Source organism: Geotrypetes seraphini, chromosome 1, assembly GCF_902459505.1.
Source record: "Geotrypetes seraphini chromosome 1, aGeoSer1.1, whole genome shotgun sequence".
Classification (NCBI taxonomy): domain Eukaryota; kingdom Metazoa; phylum Chordata; class Amphibia; order Gymnophiona; family Dermophiidae; genus Geotrypetes; species Geotrypetes seraphini.
The window spans coordinates 306,925,809-306,945,741 of NC_047084.1; positions in this window are offsets into that span (position 1 = coordinate 306,925,809).

Sequence of the window (19,933 nt, forward strand, 5' to 3'; positions counted from 1 at the left end):
TTCAGCTACATCCCAGATCTAATGCGCCTGTCATGGTGAGAATGAAGGGAGGGGAGCTTATTTCTCTGAGCACTGAGTCACTGCAATGATAACCTCTTCAGAAGCTGGATTAACTCTGTAGCACAGGCTGCTGACTGCTTTGAACCATCAAGTTTGTCAAATGATTTTTAAAAAATCCATCGCTTCCATGTCCCGTACTAGAGTCTCCCTCCCCCGTCTCCTCCTCCTCCTCCATTGGCTCAAGAGATCTCTGCCCACATTCATTTTCATTTGGTTTTATTTAAAACATATCATACACAGCACACAGCTTGTTATCTTAATTGACACTTTATTTTGCTGAAGGCTAAACCAAGTCATGTCAGTCAGCAGGCATGCACTAATCCTCCCACTCAAGTTCACATCCTAGAAAAGAGAAAGATAATCAGAGTAGTACTAGGAGGGAAAGCATATAGAACTTCATTGTTAGTATGGTGCAGTTCTGTAGATTTCACTCCTTCCCAGGGCCGATGGGGTCCAGTGCAGAAATGAAGGAGAAGGCCCCCTAATCCCTCTCCTGCCATTATTTCACCACCCACAAAACGCCCTCTCATCCAGTATCTCTCCCTTCCTCCTCTTTCCTTCTTTTTCTACCCCCACCCCCATCCCTGGGTCCACCACATGTCCTCCCATCTAGCATCCCTCCCTTTATTTAGACATCATCTGCTCCAGGGAGGTCCCCTGTGGACCAGAATGCCCTTCCCTTCTTCACATTCTGTTTCAAAGACCGCTCACCATTTAAAATTCAAAGTGGTCACTGGTTCGGCAGCGATTATCTAGTGCTGCTTGTGGATTCCTCGGCACTGTTCCCCTGCCGTGATCTGTCTAAGTGGAAACAGGAAGCTGTGTCGGGGGGGGGGGGGGGTGAGGCAGACTGGAGCAGGGGGACAGCTTCAAGGAATCTGTGAGCAGTGCTATAGAATTGCTTCTGCACTGGTGACCCCTTTGCATTTTAAAAGGTGAGGGGCTTCAGAATGGGGTAGGTAAAAAAAGGAAATCCTGGCCCACAGGGGATCCCTGAAGCTGTGGGGCCTAAAACAGTTGCTCTGTTTGCTCCCCCTATCACCGGCCCTGCTCTTCTCCCCAAAAAGTCATCTGATTTAGCAAGATTATCTGTAAATATTGGACACTTTCCTCTTGACCGTTTAGATTCAAACATGTTACTAATTAAAGCAAATCCATGTTATCCTTCGGTTTACAATTACTGGAAAGCCGATATGACAATTCACTGACAGTCTGAAGAGGAGAATTGAGAAACGGTTCAGGTTCGATATAAATGCTCTTCCTCAATCCCCATCACCTTTGGGATTCTTCAGTTTGATGCAAAAGAACTAAATCGGTGGGGGTCTGGATTCCATCTACAACAGTATTTAGCAATCTGGATAGGTTTGCTGAAGTAGAAGGTCAGATGCTGAGCCCCTGTTCCCTTCAATGTCATTCAAGTTCACAAAAATTCCAGAAATGTTGCAAACTAACACGATTATTCTAAAGTCAAAGGTTGAAATTTGACTCCCCACCTCACTTGCCACCAATAACAGGTTGAGTCTAACCAAGTTGGTAGTGATCTGAATATTTGCTATGAGATGGGTTTGTGTTGGCTTTGACCCTAGTGATAAAAGTGAAGATCAGAAAATAGGGGTCATATTATTAGCAAATGTCACATGCAAAATCTACTCTCTTCTGCGCAACGGTAATGAACCAGCAAGCAATTCAGAATTAAGTGGAGAAAAAGGCCTCAGTGAACACAGTGCACTACCACTCTACCAGCAAACACTATGGGCTCCTTTTACAAAGCCGCGCTAGCGGTTTAACACACGCAATAGCGCACGCTAAACCACCGGCCGCGCTAGCCGCTACCGCCTCCTCTTGAGCAGGTGGTAGTTTTTCAGCCAGCGCGGGGGTTAGCAGGTGATGAAAAGTTGCACGCGTTAAACCCGCGAGCGCAGCTTTGTAAAAGGAGCCCTATATTAAGCAGTAGGCTCACATTAATCATAGGTCATAAAAACTCAACAAACTCAGCAATATTATTGCACTACTGATTCGTCCCCAAGCCCAGGGAAGGTCCAAAACTTCAAAAAATCTCCATAGATCAAATTGCAAACAAAACAGTACTTAACTTCAAATCTCCATTCTTCAGTCACAAACTTTGAGCCGGCCGGCAGCAGTAGCTTTGTAGTCAGTCGCTCCTCAGCTTTGGAACACCTTGCCCATCTTTAGAGAAGAAAAAAATTTTGACTGTTTTAAAGGCCATCTTAAGAGTCATTTATTTAAAGAAGCTTTCAAAACTTATCTGCCATTTTCACTCTGTCTTTAACTTTCATATGAAACAATTTTCAGTAACCACAAACTTCTTGTTCTTCCCTTAAATGTTCTCCTCTCCTAATTCAATTGTATTTCCTACCCATAAACCTTTTGTCTCATGTTAGTCTAGCCTTATTTGTTTAATACTGTTTTAAAATTGTTAAATTTAGTCTGTATTTTTTAATTGATGTTTTTATAGTCCCCCATTTTTTAACTTGTAACTCGCATAGAAGTCCAGATAACTGAGTGTATCAAATTTTTAATAAAACTTGAAACTTGTACTGGAAGCCACCTCTCTGGAGTGTCCTGCCTACCTGGAAACAGGAAGTTGCTGCAGAGAGAAGGCTTCCAGAGCAGGCCGATGCCCACAGGCTCACTTCACAGATACAATTTTGTCAAGGTGGTAGCCATGGAGGAGAAAGAAACACCATCCAGTGGGGGGAAGGGGGGGGCAGAGAGGAGAGAGAAACACTGTTCTGTGAGAGCTACCCATATCAGACTGGCCTCTGAGGAGAAACAAAATGAAGAGTGTCCCACATGAAGACCAAGATGGTGTTATAAGCAGTTGTTTGAGCTGGAGCTCCATGGCTTATTGAGGTTGGAGGCTTTGGCAGCCTTTTTCTCATTTACTGATGAGGAAGAGAAGGGGGAGAGTGTGTCAGTTCCCTCCTGCAAGGCTTCTACCCCACAGCTGAAGCAGTTCAATTTAGAAGGCTTTTATACTCCGACTTGTTTGGGAAAGGTGGACTCTTTGGCTCATCTTTGGTGGATTTTTCTGGCAGCAGTATAGATGGGGTATCTCTGAGCCCCTCTCCTATATTGACCTCGCAGCAACCAGGAAATTCTCCCAGTGTAAGTGGAGGTAGTGATTTACCCAGGAAGGAATCTTTGTTGGGTCTCACTTGGAAGGCCCTCTGACTTTGGATTTCTCTCCGGAAAATATCATTGGAAGAAGGGAAGACTCAAAGGGGCAGAAACTACCAAGTACCCCAACTCCCTCAGGGGAAGGAACAACTGTGAAAGCAGTCTCTGTGCTCAAGGCTGAATATAGTGACTTTGGATGCACTATGGGATGCCATGCAGACATTGAATTCTTCTTTGATGGAAGTGATTACTAATATTTCTTCTGAAATTTCTAATTTGAAGAAAGCTCTGGACATTCATGTTCAAATGTATAACCAGCAACAGGTCAAGGTAGTTGCTTTGGACACCATCTATTGTGAGAGCTTAATATTTATCTCTGTTGAAGCCATCGGATGGAGCTAGCCCAAATGTATCAGTTGAAATGGGTTTAAATTTAACTGAGTTTTTGGAGTCATCTTTGGACGTAGTGATACAAAGAACTACTTTGTGACCTTTGCTTTAGAACTGGACAGGAATGTTGTTCTCAAATTGTTTCTTTGTTATATGAATCAGATGATATTGGGTTCCAAAGTTAGCATATTTCCTGATATTTTTAGGTATACTCAAAAACAATGCCAATTACTGTTTTTGGGTTTATCGATCAGTTTAGAGGAGGGTAGGTTTGTCACTACCTTTTATAGGAAGACCACTGATAAAAACAATTTATTACAGTATGACAGTTTCCACCTGAGATATCTCAGGAATAACACCTCTGTAGGACAATTTTTGCGACTGAAGTATTTATGTTTCCTTTCAGGAAGACTTCATTACTAAAACAGAGGAAATGAGTGTTAGATTTGTGCAGATGGTTTTTCCTAGATCAACTGTTAAGAGAGCATATAAAAGAGCTCTCTACACGCACCGATCAACATTATTGCAACCATCTATTAAGTCTCAGGAAACATGTTTGGAGTATGCTCTTCCATATTCTCAGCAGTATCATCTTGTTTCCAAGATTTTCCTCATTTTGTCTTCTCTAAGGGTCCTAATTTGAGACCGCGCCTCATAAAACCTCAGTTTCTTGCTTTTTCAACATTGTGTAACAAGTCTATGAGAGGCTATGCACCCTGAGGGGAAGGTATGACTCACTGGTAGGGGAAGGTGTGACTCACTGGTAGAACTGCTGCCTCTGCACCCAGAGGTTGTGAGATCAAATCCTAGTGCTCCTCCTTGTGACCCTGGGCAAATCACTCAGTCCTCCATTGCCCACCACGTTGAATGTCATATTTGAATGCCAAAACCACAAAAAGAAGTATACAAGTTCACTTTCCCCATGGCACTTGTAAGGTTTGCAAGTACAGTGTTCCACTTAATCATATGCACCACAAATAGGCTATTAATCAGGTATGATGTAAAATGATTATCACTTTATAACAACAAAATATATCTTTGCAGTTTGTCAGGATTTTCAAAATGCTGTTGGAAACAGTTAACTCTTCATTGATCCAGCATTTTTTCCAATTTCGGCCCATCTAATTAGTGTACTTCTACAGTGTAATTTTTTCAATAAACTTTTCAAGAAATCTTCTAAACTTGTACTGTAATAACATTTATTAATGACTTATTTGAATTTCTTTAAAAGGTTATATACACCCTTTAAAAGGTTATATATAAGCTTATAAAGAAATTCAGATAAGTTATTAAAAAGTTTTATCACAGTACAAATTTAGACGTACTTTTCGAGAACAGGTGCTTTGCCGCTGCCAACTTTGGGCGACTAGCGTCCTACGTCCAAATCGGACTTAGACGTATTTTTTTGATTATGACACTGTAAGGGCTTCTTTTACGAAGCCGCGTTAGCGGCTTTATCACACGCAAATTTTAGCGCGCGCTAACCCCCGCGCTAGCCGAAAAACTGCCACCTGCTCAAGAGGAGGCGGTAGCAGCTAGCGTGGCTGGCAAATTAGCGCACGCTATTACGTGCGTTAAACCGCTAACACGGCTTTGTAAAAGGAGCCGTAAGTGTATTAATGAAGAATTGCCTTGTTTATTCACTTACAAACGTTGAGAATTGTTTTTTGATTCATAGAAACCCATGGTTTAAATACAGTTTGGATTTGTAGATTGGTTCCCTGAAACAGCAGATGAAACATGGATTGTTTCCTTAAGAAGTCTCCGAGCATATATTACATTTAAATACCGTTGATATAGAGACATTGTTAATGCATCACATATACTGGGAATATTAGGCTTTTGCACTTGAGTGTCAAAAATCAAACATTCTTTTCCCTTTTAAATTAACCGTAACTATCTATTCACTTGTATTTTTCTTGTGAAGTTGAAGTATGTGATTAAGGGCCCCTTTTACAAATCCACAGTAGTGATTCCCATGTGGCAATGCGATGCACTCTTTTCAATTCCTACGGGCTGCATCGCATTTGTCGTGCCAGCACTTGCCACCACAGCTTTGTAAAAGGGATTCCTAAATTCTGCCTGTTTGAAATAGATTGGGTGGCATTGTTTTTTTCATGTTCTGCCCTAATTATTGACATGAGCAAGTCAGTAGTATTCCCAGAAATTACGTGTGATGTTATAAAATACCTGCATTTGCATGGCCGATCTGTGGAAAAAACGCAAGCCCATTTATAGAACAGCATGTGCAGTTTGGCAAGGGGGGTATGGCCATGGGAGAGGCATAGGTGGCTTAGGGGTGCTCCTTTAAAATGCATTCAAGGTTATAGAATTTGGGTGACCTGCACCCAACTTGCATGCTGGTATTTGCACCTGGTTTCAATTGGAGTAACTCCTCATGCTATACACTGAGCGCAAATCCCAACACCATGTGCTATTCTATGAAGGGCACTGATTCCGGAACAGCTGTTATAGAATACCATTCAGTAATGATTTTTTTTTTCATGTTGAACTTTGAGTGTCAATTGTAGAATTTCCCCTATGCATATAAATGCTGAAAATCTGCTTAAACACTGTTCTGTAAATATGTGCAAGGTCTGTAAATATGTGCAAGTACAGATCTTTGAACAGATAGCCTGGAGTTTTGTTAAGTCCCTGAGGCAGTGGCGTTTTGCCATGAAACGATTGTTGGCCTGTTTTTTTTTCCAATGTGCTATATTGCAAATAGTGGTTTTTCCACATTAGTTTTCTATCTGGCTATTTTCTATTAAGCTCCTACCTGCTATTATTAACCACATGCAAAAGTTAATTTTGGCCTATGATGCTTGGGTGGAAGAGTGTGGGTACACCTCTCCTATTGTCTGAGGCTTTTTCTTTCATTTGTTAAAATCTCTTTTGGTGCACGGCGACTTGTCTTTAATGGAGTGATTATTTGTTGCTTGCTGGATAGTATATTTCCCTCCATTCCTCACTTTTTGAGTATTGCAAGTCATACATAGTACATAGCAGTACATATTTGACAGGTAGGCATATACATGGGTGGAGTCTGGATAGGGTTACCACTTTTAGGCATAACTTATTGAATACTTTAAGTTATAAATCTGTCCCCATATGCATTTATTTACCTGATTACACCAGTATTCTATAAAAGAAAATAGGCACCTATATTTCTTTATAGTATATGCTCTTATAAGGCATCCTGTAGGTGCCCATATATAGGCACCCAGTTATAGAATTATCTCCATAAAGACTATAATTGAAAATACAAGTCTCTTTGAATATTGGCTGGAAATATATACAGGGAAAGAAATCTAAATGCCTAAAAAAAAAACAAGTGAAAAATTCTCAATCTCCTTATCCCAAAGTCCTGTAACTGAGCAGGTTCTTTCTCCTTTCTTCCTCTACTGTCCTCTGTTGGGGTTTGAGTGGACTCCCCTTCTGCTTATTGTCTTTAGGGGCCTGCAGTACGTAGATTCTCATGGTAAAATTCTCCAAAAATCAAACCACCACCTTCGAACTTAGACCACGCTCATTCAGTGGCAGTGCCTCTGGACTCTCAATAAGAAAAATACCAAAATGCTCCTTAAAATTACCTCCTTTGGTAAGATAAAATAGGAACTATTACCTTTCCTCCCCAAAAGACAAAATTTATCCAAAATGTTTTGAGAAGGAAATGAATAAATTTTCCTCTGAAGCAACTGGAACAGAGCTGAAAATTTATAACCTGAGACATTTGCAAATCTGAGAATGAGATTTTCCAGCCCTGTCTCATAAATTCTGTCCAAAACTTCAATAGCACTTCTTCCACTGATGATAACAAACTAACCACGTCCCTGACATTTTTTAAATATTCAAACTCTCTAGTCAGCTCATCAGCAATGCAATGGGGTTCGATTTATTCCTGGCACTTTAGTGGAAGGAGGTTATGAGATGGGTGAAAAAAAATGTCTAGAACCCTTGAGTAACAGTCAAATTTTTAGAAATCAGGAACTCATTTTCCTTATAATTTTTTTCCATAATGCTTTTTCTTCCTTTTACTATATTGCTCTTTTTAATCTATTTTTGGACTCTTTCTCTTCAGCCTCTTTTTGTCCTCGTTTCTCCTTTTCCCTATCTTCCTTTCTTTGTAGGCAAAGGATATCATGAACTGTAGTAGCTCTACCTAGGTTTGGGCCACTCACAGTGTGACAGCTTCTCTTGGGACCAGGCTGGCTGTAGCAGTGGGGACACTTTTTAGGACTGGAGTATGTCAGCCACAGCATGGCCGCTATTAGCTGGGCCTGGGCAAGTGTGAGGTGACAAGAACCAAATTTTAGGTAACCAAAGAACTTTTTACTAAAGTGTTGCAAAGTTTTATAGTTACCGTACGGTAAGTGCCCATACTACCATACGGTAATTACAAATCCTGTGCGGTAACTGTTGGGGACATTCCCAGCAGCTGCCCATGCAGTTTCCGCAGAGAAAAAAAACCATTACCATTTGTTAAATATATTGACAGCATTGTGGTGGCATTATGGGGTCCTTTTACTAAGGCATGCTAGTGCATCTTAATGCACGCTAAATGCTAACGTGTGGCAACGCATCCATAGGATATAATGGACGCATTAGTGAAAGGACCCTAAAAGTGATCTGCACAAACTGTCATTATAATAGTTAATATGTGGTAAGTTGTTATGGGGTCCTTTTACTAAGGCGTGCTAACTGATTTAGCGTGCACAAAATGCTAAGGCACCCATTATATTTTATGGGCGCCTTAGCATTTAGTGTGCGCTAAATCGGTTAGCGCACTTTAGTAAAAGGGCCCCTATGTGATAACTACATAGCACAATCCACACCCATTTTCTACTCATAGCCCACTCTTTTCTGCCCCATTCAAGACTGTGAAGCCAGGGGTCCTTTTAATAAAGTGTAAAAGTTTTTGCACTTACCACACCTTTTATACTTGAATATAAAAACAAACAAAAAAAGACATTTCATTGCAATCACAATGAAGAGTAAATTTAAGCTTATCATGGCTGAAATTCAGCCAATCATGAAAAGTAACAACATTTTCTCTGTTCCTCCCCTCTAAGAAAAAAAAAAAAAAGATGACATTAATAAATCTAACACCACACAGAATGAGGGAACACACTTCAACCTAGCAATTATATAAAGCAACTAGTGTGTAATTTATTCTTTTCCTTTCCTGCTGAGGGTGTGACATATATTTATAGCAATATAGAAAAACAGCCTCAAAGACTGAACAAGCATAAAGAGCAGGACAACTGCACAAATGAACTATGCTTTTCTGGAGCACAGAAAACTATCACTGGCTGGTGTTGGCAGAAAAAAAAGAGCACAACTAAAAACCCACTTTCTTATAGGAAAAAAAAAAACCTGGAGTGCTCTTAAAAACTGGCTGCACTAATAAATCTAACCCATAACTCTACCTTACTATACAAAGTTGAATTGTCACCAATGGCGCCACTGTAACACTGCATTAGGAAATGGGCTTAGTGCATTTTAACGTAGGATTTTCCTGTGTGCTAAGCCCATTTCTAACATGGCAGTATTGAAGGTGATTTTCCAATTATTTTTTGTCAAGTTCTGCTCTATGCTCGCATCAACATGTGTTACTTGAAAAAAAAAAAAGTTAAAGGTTCAAAGTAGAGTGACCAAAATTATAAAGGGGACAGAACTACTCTCGTATGAGGAAAGACTAAAATGGTTAGGGCTCTTCAGCTTGGAAAAGATAAGGCTGAGGGGAGATATGATTGAAGTCTACAAAATCCTGAGTGGAGTAGAACGGGTACAAGTGGATCGATTTTGCACTCTGTCAAAAATTACAAAGACTAGGGGACACTCGATGAAGTTACAGGGAAATACTTTTAAAACCAATAGGAGGAAAATTTTTTCACTGGAGAATAGTTAAGCTCTGGAACGCATTGCCAGAGGTTGTGGTAAGAGCAGGTAGTGTAGCTGGTTTTAAGAAAGGTTTGGACAATTTCCTGGAGGAAAGGTCCATAGTCTGTTATTAAGACAGACATGGGGGAAGCCACTGCTTGCCCTGGATCTTTAGCATGGAATGTTGCTACTCCTTGGATTTTGGCCAGGTACTAGGGACCAGGATTGGCCTCCGTGAGGACGGGCTACTGGGCTTGATGGACCATTGGTCTGGCCCAGTAAGGCTATTCTTATGTTCACTTGGGTACTTCCATGTTAACTCTGCATTATGCAGTGTGGACTAGATTGTCTAAAGGGTGCTTAAAGTTAGGTGCCTTTTAAGGTGTTTAGCTTAATTGGCAAAAACTCCTTAATAAGTTCAATAATTGAAAAAAATAATAATTGGGCAATAATTGGGCACCTACCTGATTCTATAAAAGATAGGCACCTATCATATGGTGCTTAGCAGTGCATAATGCCTATGAGGGCATTTCTATGGGTGGAGTGTGATATAGAAACATAGAAACATAGAAAGATGACGGCAGATAAGGGCTACAGCCCATCAAGTCTGCCCATACCATTGACCCCCTTTTAAGTCTACTGGACCCTTAACTCTACTGACCTGCTCTATTAAGTCTATATCCTAGCGACCCTATTCATTGGTATGACCCTCGCAGTGATCCCACATAGGTATCCCATTTATTCTTGAAGTCTGGGATACTGCGGGCCTCGATCACCTGTACTGGAAGCTTGTTCCAATGCTCTTTTACTCGTTCCGTGAAGAAGTACTTCCTGACGTCTTCATGAAATTTCCCTCCCCTGAGTTTGAGCGGATGTCCTCTTGTGTTCGAGGGTCCTTTGAGAAGAAAGATATCATCTTCCACCTCGACCCGTCCCGTGATGTACTTAAATGTCTCAATCATGTCTCCCCTCTCCCTACGCTCCTCGAGAGTATAGAGCTGCAATTTGTTCAGTCTTTCTTCGTACGAGAGACCCTTTAGCCCCGAGACCATCCTGGTGGCGCTAAGTGTGATTCTCTGAAAACTTTGGCCCTCTTTTACTAAGGTGCGCTAAGCGTTTTAGCGTGCATTTAGCGCGTGCTAAATCAACTAACGCATCCATAGGATAACATGCACACATTAGCGTTTAGTGTGTGTTTAGCGTGCGCTAAAAAGCATAGCGCTCCTTAGCAAAAGAAGGGGTTAGGTGCCTGAAATGTAGGCTTTTAAAAGCCTCGCCTACATTTCTGGCACTTAAGTCTTTACGTAGGCGCCGCTAGTTGTGATTCTGTAAATGGTGCCTAAGTGTGATTGATATGCTTCGGGCACCATTTTTTCTAGGCGCTGGCCGATTTAGGCACTGTTTACAGAATCTGGGCGTTAGCAGACACTAATGTGAATGTGTTAGCTGAATAATGCTTCCAAGCCCATTCCTCACCGACGACATACCTCCTTCTGAAAAATTAACAGAAATTAAATACAGAGCAAGTGATTAGTGCACACTGACAGGCAAATTACCGCAAAATGCTTTAATGCATTTTGAGGTAAGTCTTTTTATTTTTTTTCCCCTAAGCTAAAGCACATTAGTGCTTTATACGGTTTAGTAAAAGGTCCCCAAAATTTGTTTTAAAAAATGCCCATTATTTTGAAAAAAAAAAATAAATAAAAGAAGTCATTTCTCATTGTTATAGAAGTCAGATGAACAAAGAATTTGATAGGAGTTTTTTTTTTCTGTAAAGTGTTCAAACACTTTCAATTTATCACGCTGAGGAATTACCATATATTTACCCCCCCTTTACAAAGCCATGCTAGCAGCTGCCACTGCGGTAACTGTCCCGAAGCCCATAGGGATTTAAAGAGCTTTGGGCTTTTGCCACACACCAGCCACCAGCGTGGTTTCGTAAAAGAGGGGGACAATGAGGCAGTACCCTAAATGGCAAACCATAAGTCAGCACCTCGCTTCTTAAATTCTGATAATCAAACCATAAAGTGCGAGGAGCCTCTAATGCAGGGGTGTCCAACCTTTTGGCTTCTCTGGGCTGCATTGGCCGAAAAAAAATGTTTCTGGGGCCGCACAAATGCGCAAACGCTGCAGCAAGACAGAGGAGAGAGCTGGCAAGACGGTAAACACCCAGGGGCAGCAGAGGAAAACACTGCATCGCCCTTGACCGGGACCACACAAAATACTTCACCGGGCCGCATGCGGCCCGTGGGCCGCAGGTTGGACACCTCTGCTCTAATGTAAGAAAAAATTCCGTTCACTAAAAGTTGCAAAAAAAACAGTCAACAAAAACTGACAGAGGTTCCAATAATGAACCATGACTAGAAACACTTGTTCTCCCTGGTGAGATAGATAAATTCTTATGCCATAGTAAGGAGGGTGCATGTTGTTCCCCCCTCCCCCTCCCTGAGCTAAAATACACCTACTGTGAATTGCAGTAGCTGATCAGTTTTAATGTACCTAAATATCCTATTGTCACTGCTTCCTACAGTTTGCAAAGATATGAATTATTCTGGCAAAAACAAAGTAACATTAACAAAGTTCTTTAGCATCTTCTCTAATTCGGGACTACTTGGTTTCTTGTGACCTTTTTATTGAAGCCTGACTGTTTGTATAGAGACGTTGATACATTTTCCTATGTGAAATAATTATTTAATAGCTTAGGTTAAGGAGGGGGAGGGGGCATAGCCAAAGAATTGGATAGCCAGTCTCAGAGCTCTTGGATCTTGAGATTTTATTTTTCATCTAAAATGTGACAATGAAGTAAGAATCGGCTGACTATATTAAAAGCAGCTGGAGAAAAGTTCCATGAATGCGGAAAACCTCGACAAGCAAAAATGGAGAAGTAATGATATGATTTGGACTATGTTGAAAACTAGAATAAGAGAGGCCATATGAAGAAACATTGGTTAAATGTAAAAAATAATAAGAAACTTGGAAAGCTTTATACTCATATTACTGAAGTGATCACCTGGAGAGTTGATGTTTCCAGACCTCTTAGAAAATATTAACTTTTTTTTTTTTTTTTTTGGGGGGGTGGGGGGGAATGGAATGGGATTTCATTTATGTCAGTGTTCTCAAACTGTATATGTGTAATTGAGGCAGGAAAAATGCCAAAGCTGTGAAGAAATAAAACCAAACTCTATGAAGAGGAAATGGGGAATTAAACCTTTTTGCTGTGGATAGCTTTTGATTTGCTATCGTGTATGTGGAAAAGGACATATTTTAAAGAAAAAGTTCTCAGTAGTGTCAAAAGAACTAAGGAGGCTGTTCTAAATATTTATTGTATGAATTAGTTTGCATTATCTGCACAGCTGCATTTATTGTGTGCCGATTTTTGCAGTAACTATTTGCTATGGCAGGGGATGGGAAAGAGGAGGGAGAAAGGGCAGGTATGTGCATAGACAGTACTTGTACTTGGTGCACTGTAAATTACCATGTGCTGTCACGGCTGTAGTTAGTTCAGCTGCATCTAATGACTCTTGAAGAGGAAGTGGTAAGTGCATCTGTATTATCTACATGCAGTTACCCTGGCTTGCTGCTTAAAAGAAATCTGATCTCCACAATGGGCATCCAGACCTCTCCCAACCCCCTGATGTGTATCCCCAGCAGTGACATAGCTCCAGTAATCAAACCCTGCAAAAAAAGCAAACATGTTCCAGACCATAGTAATAGAAATAGAAAATGAAATGCAAGATAACCTGTTCTGAGCATTTTGGGGAGAACAGGATAGAAACTGAATTAAATAAATAAATAAATGAATAAATAAATATCGGATGCATTTCTCAAAGCAAACATATTACAATTAACAAATTCAGAAAAAAAATATTTTTCTACCTTTTTTTTAGTATTGCTTTGGTCTTGGTGTCTCTTTTTTGCATTTTTATTTCCAGGGTCTCATCTCCTTTTGACATGTCCTCTCTCTGTGTCCATCATTCATCTTCCTTTTGCATTCCATATCTATCCTGTCTAGTACCTTCCCTCTGGGTTCCTATTCTTCCTCCTATGTCCCTCTGTGTCCCTGTTTTTCATGCTCCTTACATGCCCAGTATCTCTTCTGTGTCCCTATCCCTCCCCATATCCAGCTTGTCTTTTCTATCTTTCCCTCTTCCTGTACCCCCTGGAGTCTGCATCTCTTCTTCTTGCACTTTGACCTCCCCTCCTCCATGGTTCAGTATCTCTCCATCCATCCATCCATTGAACCAATGTTTCTCCCTCCAGTCCAATCATTCTTTTTTCTCTCTCTCTTCCCTTGGCTTTTGTTCCTCCCAGGTTCAGCATCTTTTCCCATCTCTCTCCCCCCCCCCCCCCGCTAGATCTAGTCTCTTTACCTACCTCCTCACCTCTCAGGCCCGGCATCTTTTCATCTCCCCACCTTCCTCCCCTCAAATGGGTCCAGCATCTCTCTCTAGCATCCCCTCCCCCAAGATCCTTCAAATGTGTGGTAGTTCACTGGCAGAGGCAGTGATGAAAACAGGCTAGCCAAGGTCTTTCTTGTGCAGCTTCATACTTCTCTGATGCAATTTCCTGTAGATAGGACATGACAGCGTATAGGCCCTAGTGGGGATGGCTGGAGGCACCCTGTATTCATCATTGCCTCTGCTAGTAACCCACTGTGTGTTTGGAGAACTGTGTATGGTGGTGCTAACGATAGATGTGTAGGGGGGAAAGAGAGAGAGCGAGCGAGAGAGTGAGTGAGTGATGCTTATTAGAGTATGCCTAAGTTCAACAACAGGTGGCCCACATCATTGGATGGCTTTGGGTCTTTTACTGGACTCAATTAATGGTGGCTATGCCTTGGATCACTACCTACCCAATCACCCCTTTGATCTCCCTGGGACTTACCCGGGATGTTCCTAATAGATTAGTGAGGGGTAAGTGTGATCTCCAAATACTCTTACCCCTTGCCATTCTAAGTAAAAAAAAGGTTAGTTTTAACAGTCTTGTGTACCCTTATTTGGCAATCTGATCCCTATTGATAGGAGCAAGAGACTACTGCAAAGAGTCAGAGTTGCTATTTTGAACCTGGGATGGAAAGAGTGATGGAGCATTTAGAGATTGCTCCTGTCTCCCCCAATCCACCAAGGAAATCCTTGACACCTTTGCACAAGAACCCTTCTGGTAAGTTTATTTTTACTAAGCTACCTCTCACCCTCATGCTATGATCTAGCTATGATCTGCGCAGTTTTGATCCCCTAGCCCACTCATATGCCAGCAGTGTCTTCCAAGTCTAGGACTAGCAAAATCATCCTATATCTAGAATAAATCTTATTGACTATTGAGGAGGCCTTGCTAAGGAAGTCTTGCAGCATTCTCCAGGCAACTCCCGATCCATCCCATTCCATTCTAGGCCCTACTCCAGGTGCCCACTGTTTTACCTCTCCCACCTCCATGGCTCCTATACATCTTCTCCTCCTGATACTGACCCTTCCCAATCACTTTCCTCACCTTAAAACAACTGAACTCCTCAACACCATATCACTCATTCTTTGAATTCATCACCTCAACTTCCCTTTTGTCTTCTACCTTCTTCACAGCTGGATTTTCTGATTGGCAAATCTGCCAACCCTGGCAGTTACACTGGTTGTGTCAGAGGTAGTCCAAGGACTTGCATGTTCCAAGGAGTTGCATACAGCCTTAGTGCACCTAACTTGGGTGCCAGCATTTATGCCAGGTTGTAGGAGGCATATGTCTGACGCCTAAAGTTAGGCATAGGAATCAGTGCTAAGCATGATTCCATAGAGCAGGGGTAGGGAACTCCGGTCCTCGAGAGCCTTATTCCAGTCGGGTTTTCAGGATTTCCCCAATGAATATGCATTGAAAGCAGTGCCTGCAAATAGATCTCATGCATATTCATTGGGGAAATGCTGAAAACCCGACTGGAATACGGCTCTCGAGGAACAGAGTTCCCTACCCCTACTATAGAGTGTGTGCCTGTAATAACTTGAGCAGGATGGGTTCTGGACCAGAACACAAACATCCAGACACAAGCAGAGAAGGTAAAGGAAAGCGTCTTTATTAACTCAGAAAGGGAAATCTTATACATTGTTACTTCACAGGGCCAGGCATACACAGAACAATCTCTTGTTCAAAAAGCTCTGAGAAGGGCCTGTAGCTGACAGGACCCAAAGCAAGGACTGTGGCTTGTGACTGCCACGCCCAAACACTATCCTCCAACAGTTTTCCTCAATGAGGCAACAGGGTCTGGCCCCAGCCAGGTCTCACAGTAACTCACAGGTGTTCTGTGACAAAAGGAATATTGGCTTATCTCAGCCAAGCAGAGTCAAGATGCTTACAGGAATCACCTCATCCTCCTTCTTTCCCCTGGATCTCTCTAGCTAGGTTTTGTCCAGCCTCTTATATTTCTTGGTTCCTGTCTCCCTGACTCCTCCTTTCCATGTCACTTCCTCCTTAGGAGGAGCTACCTATATTAAGGTGGCTCTGGCATTGTGTGGGAGTAACCAGCAGGGGGAACAGTAGTACCCATAGACTCCCTCCCTTTATAGAATCACACTTAGGGCCCCTTTTACAAAGCCACGGTAGTGAGCCCCAATGTGGCAAATGCAACACAGCCCATAGAAATTGAATTGGTGATTCTATAATATGTATTCTATCTTTTTTTTGGCATAGAATTTTGAATGTTATTTACTAAATCCAGCTCTAAATGTGTAAGTCCTTTCAAATATTGTCCCAAGAGATTCTAGTAGCAGGTACTCATTGATGTCTATTTAGTACATAATATAGCAATGTAAAATACGCAGACGCTAAAGTTCAAGAACATGCTTTATTATTATTCAGTGAAAGTTTCCTCTGTTAGAAAATCCTGATATTTAGGATAGATTCAGAGGGACTAATAAATTGGTCCAGTAGGTGTTAATCAATAGTGTGAATGAATAATCAATGACAAACTGTCACTAGCCTGCCAGAGGGGAAATCAGCCAAGAATAAAATGGTGTAATAACATGAGTGAATTGTATTCTTCATCAAATACAAGTAAAACAAATCAGATACTTTTCAAATCCCAATGCACAAATGTGTAGCATTTCACCTGCAATAAAAAAAAATAAATAAATGATGCTATTACCCAAGTTTACTTGAGTTAATTCATTTTTCTGGTGCAAAAATACTAAACCCAAGATACAGTTTATGATTCTCTCTGTCTTTCTTTTCCTGTTTCCATAAATATCTATTATAGATAGATATGAAAAGGATATGCTTTCTTATTTTCTTGCAAACAACATCTACATACCGATAGTCTGATATACAAAAAGCACAGAAACATCCGGTGCCATATTGAATGTCTAAGTGCTGGGTAAAAAATACCAGGCAGCATCATGAGAGTAACTTTGCAACGCTGCACCTAGATAATGTGCTTTTCATGCACCTAATTTACAAGTCAAATATGTGCCAACTTGACTTTCTCAAATACTGGTGTAAATGTGAAGGAATGCACATTCTGTAGGTGCTAGCACTTACGTCAGCTCCGTGTTCACTTGTATGTATGCAAATTAAAGAATTTTGTAATCTACATGCACAAGTGTGTATTCCACCCAAACTTCACTCTTTATTTGCCCACAGTGAAAATATGTGCCATGGAATTTACATAGGTATATTTGTGCTAGTTTGTATTTTTATAAGTGGTTCTTTATGCATATAAGTGGCCACTTGTGCAAATAAATGGCAAAAATACCAGCATTTATGGAAAATTGGAGTTAACTGGCATTTAATTGGCATAATGTACCCATGTATTCAACCAAAAACAAAACAAAACTGTGGAGGCGATGATCTTGACAAACAGTTTACTGTGCAAAGTCTTCAGGAATACAAGCGGTGCATATACTCGACAAATCCAAATAGTACACAGTATGAGATCTGTGGTGTGGACACGGTGTACTATTTGGATTTGTCGAGTATATGCACCGCTTGTATTTCTGAAGACTTTGCACAGTAAACTGTTTGTCAAGATCATCGCCTCCACAGTTTTGGATGTCTCCGTTTCGCTGTGGACTCATTTGGTGAATTTCTCATGTGCACCCATGTATTTTGAATAGGGCACACAAGAGAATAGATGTATATAGACAGATTCGAGACTGACTTAGGGGAACCCACAGTTTGCCCTGGGATTGGTAACATGGAATGTTTATACTATTTGTGCCTGATTGCTACTATTTGTACCCAGTTGCTGCCCGGTGCTTGTGACCTGGAATGGATCATTGTTCTGATCCAGTTTAGCTATTCTTATGTTCTTAACAAAGGCAAGTGCCTATATGTGGTGAGGTTTCCAATGATTGGTGTGCACTGTTGCATATGTGTACCAAGTATTTGATGTGCATGTTGGATTCACAGCTTCTGAAATCCTCCTCCTGGCTTTGCTTTGGGTGAGTAGATGGAGTGAAAATTTAAGCAGTACTTGGTACAATCAGAGAACAATGAGGGAACATAATAGCCATACTGAGTCAGACCAATGGTCCATCTAACCCAGCACCCTATTTCCAACAGTAAACAATGCAGGTCACAAGTAGAGAATGGACACGGGGGACAAATTTGTCCTCATCCCTGCAGGAGCTCAATTTTCCCATCCCATTCCCACAAGTTTTGTCTCTGTCTCTGCCCCATTCCTGTAAGCTCTGCCTTAACTGCACAAGCCTTGAGATTTTAAAGTGTTTGAGGCTTGTGCAGATGAGGATGGAGCTTGCAGGAATGGGGCAGGGACAGGAAAAGAACTCACAGGGACGGGACAGGAAAATGAGTTCCCGCGGGGACAGGGAAAAATTTGCCCCCATGTCATTCTCTAGTCACAAGTGCTTGGCAGAAACAATAGCAAAATTCCATGCTACCAATCCTAGGGCAAGCAGTGGCTTACCCCATGTCTGTCTCAATAGCAGACTATGGACATTTCCTTCACTAACTTATCCAAACCTTTTTTAAACCCAGGAATGCTAACTGCTGTTACATCATCTGGCAACGAGTTTCAGAGCTTAAGTATTCTTTGAGTGAATATTTCCACCTATTTGTTTTAAATGTATTTTTCTGGAACTTCATTGAGCATTCTCTAGTCTTTGTAATTTTTGAAAGAGGAAAAAAATTGATTAACTACAGCACTCAAGATTTTGCAGCCTTTAATCATATCCCCCCTCAGCTTTCTTTTTTTACAAGCTGAAGAGCTCTAACCTCTTTAGCCTTTCATCATATGAGAGAAGTTCCACCCCCTTTACATTTTGGTCGCTCTTCTTTGAACCTTTTCTAATTCCGCTATATCTTTTTTGAGATATGGAGACCAGTAATGAATGCAATATTCACGGTGCGGTTGCACCACAGAGCAATAGAGGCATTCCAAACATCCTGTGTGCTTTTTTTTGGCTGCCTGCGTACATTGAGCAGAAAATTTCAGAATAGTGTCTACAACAACACCAATAATTTTTTCTTGGATGCTGACCCCTATAGTGAACCCTAGCATCTGGTAACTACAATTTGGAGGGAGCTAGAAGCAAGATGTAGAGAAAGGAGGATGAAAGTTTCATATTTCAACTTCACAATCTTATTTTATTATTATTTTATTTCTTATATACCGCCAAAGCTGTAGAAGTTCGAGGCGGTTCACAACAAAGAAGGGCTGGACAATCAGCGAATAGTTACAATCAGTGAATATAGATACAACAAAGAATCAGCGAATATGGTTTACAACAAAGAGGGCTGGACAATCAGTGAATAGTTACAATCAGCGAGTGCAGGTACAATAAATATGCGTGTGCGGGGAACAGGTTAAATAAGAGGGGACAAATGTAAGGTGGGCAGGGCGAAGAGGTAAGGCAAAAGAGAACTTGGGGAGCAGGGGTAGGGAGAGAGGTCTTAGGTTATGATTCGGTTGAATAGGTTAGCTTTTAATAATTTCCTGAAGTTTAGGTAGGCTGAGGAGCGCGAGATAATTCTGCTCAGCCAGTCATTTAGATGACCTGCTTGGAAGGCAAGTGCTCTGTTCAGGTGTCTTTTGTATCGGCAGGCCTTTAGAGTTGGGTGGTTGAAGAGGTGGGCTCTGCGGGTGGGCCTCCTGCATTTTCTAATTGTTTCACTTTCATTATTACCCTCTTCTCTTTCTTCCATGACCTCATTCTTTCCTTTCTTCTTTCTTTCCTCCCTCCTCCTATCTTTACATGCTCCATTTCCTTTCTTTTTTCCCTTTTTCCATTTTCTTCCATTTGCTTGATGTCACTGACACGTACACCTCAGGACTCAGGAGTTACAGTAGTGGTGACAGGTAAATTTAACAAACAGTTTGACCCAGAGGACTGCAAAGTAGCTACTGCCACATTTCACAATGATCAGGTCTGCCGGGTAAATCTTGAGTTATGCATAAATACAGTCAGCATTTCTGTACTTTCCAAACTACTAAGCAGATATTTTAGAGCATTGACCGAAGTGT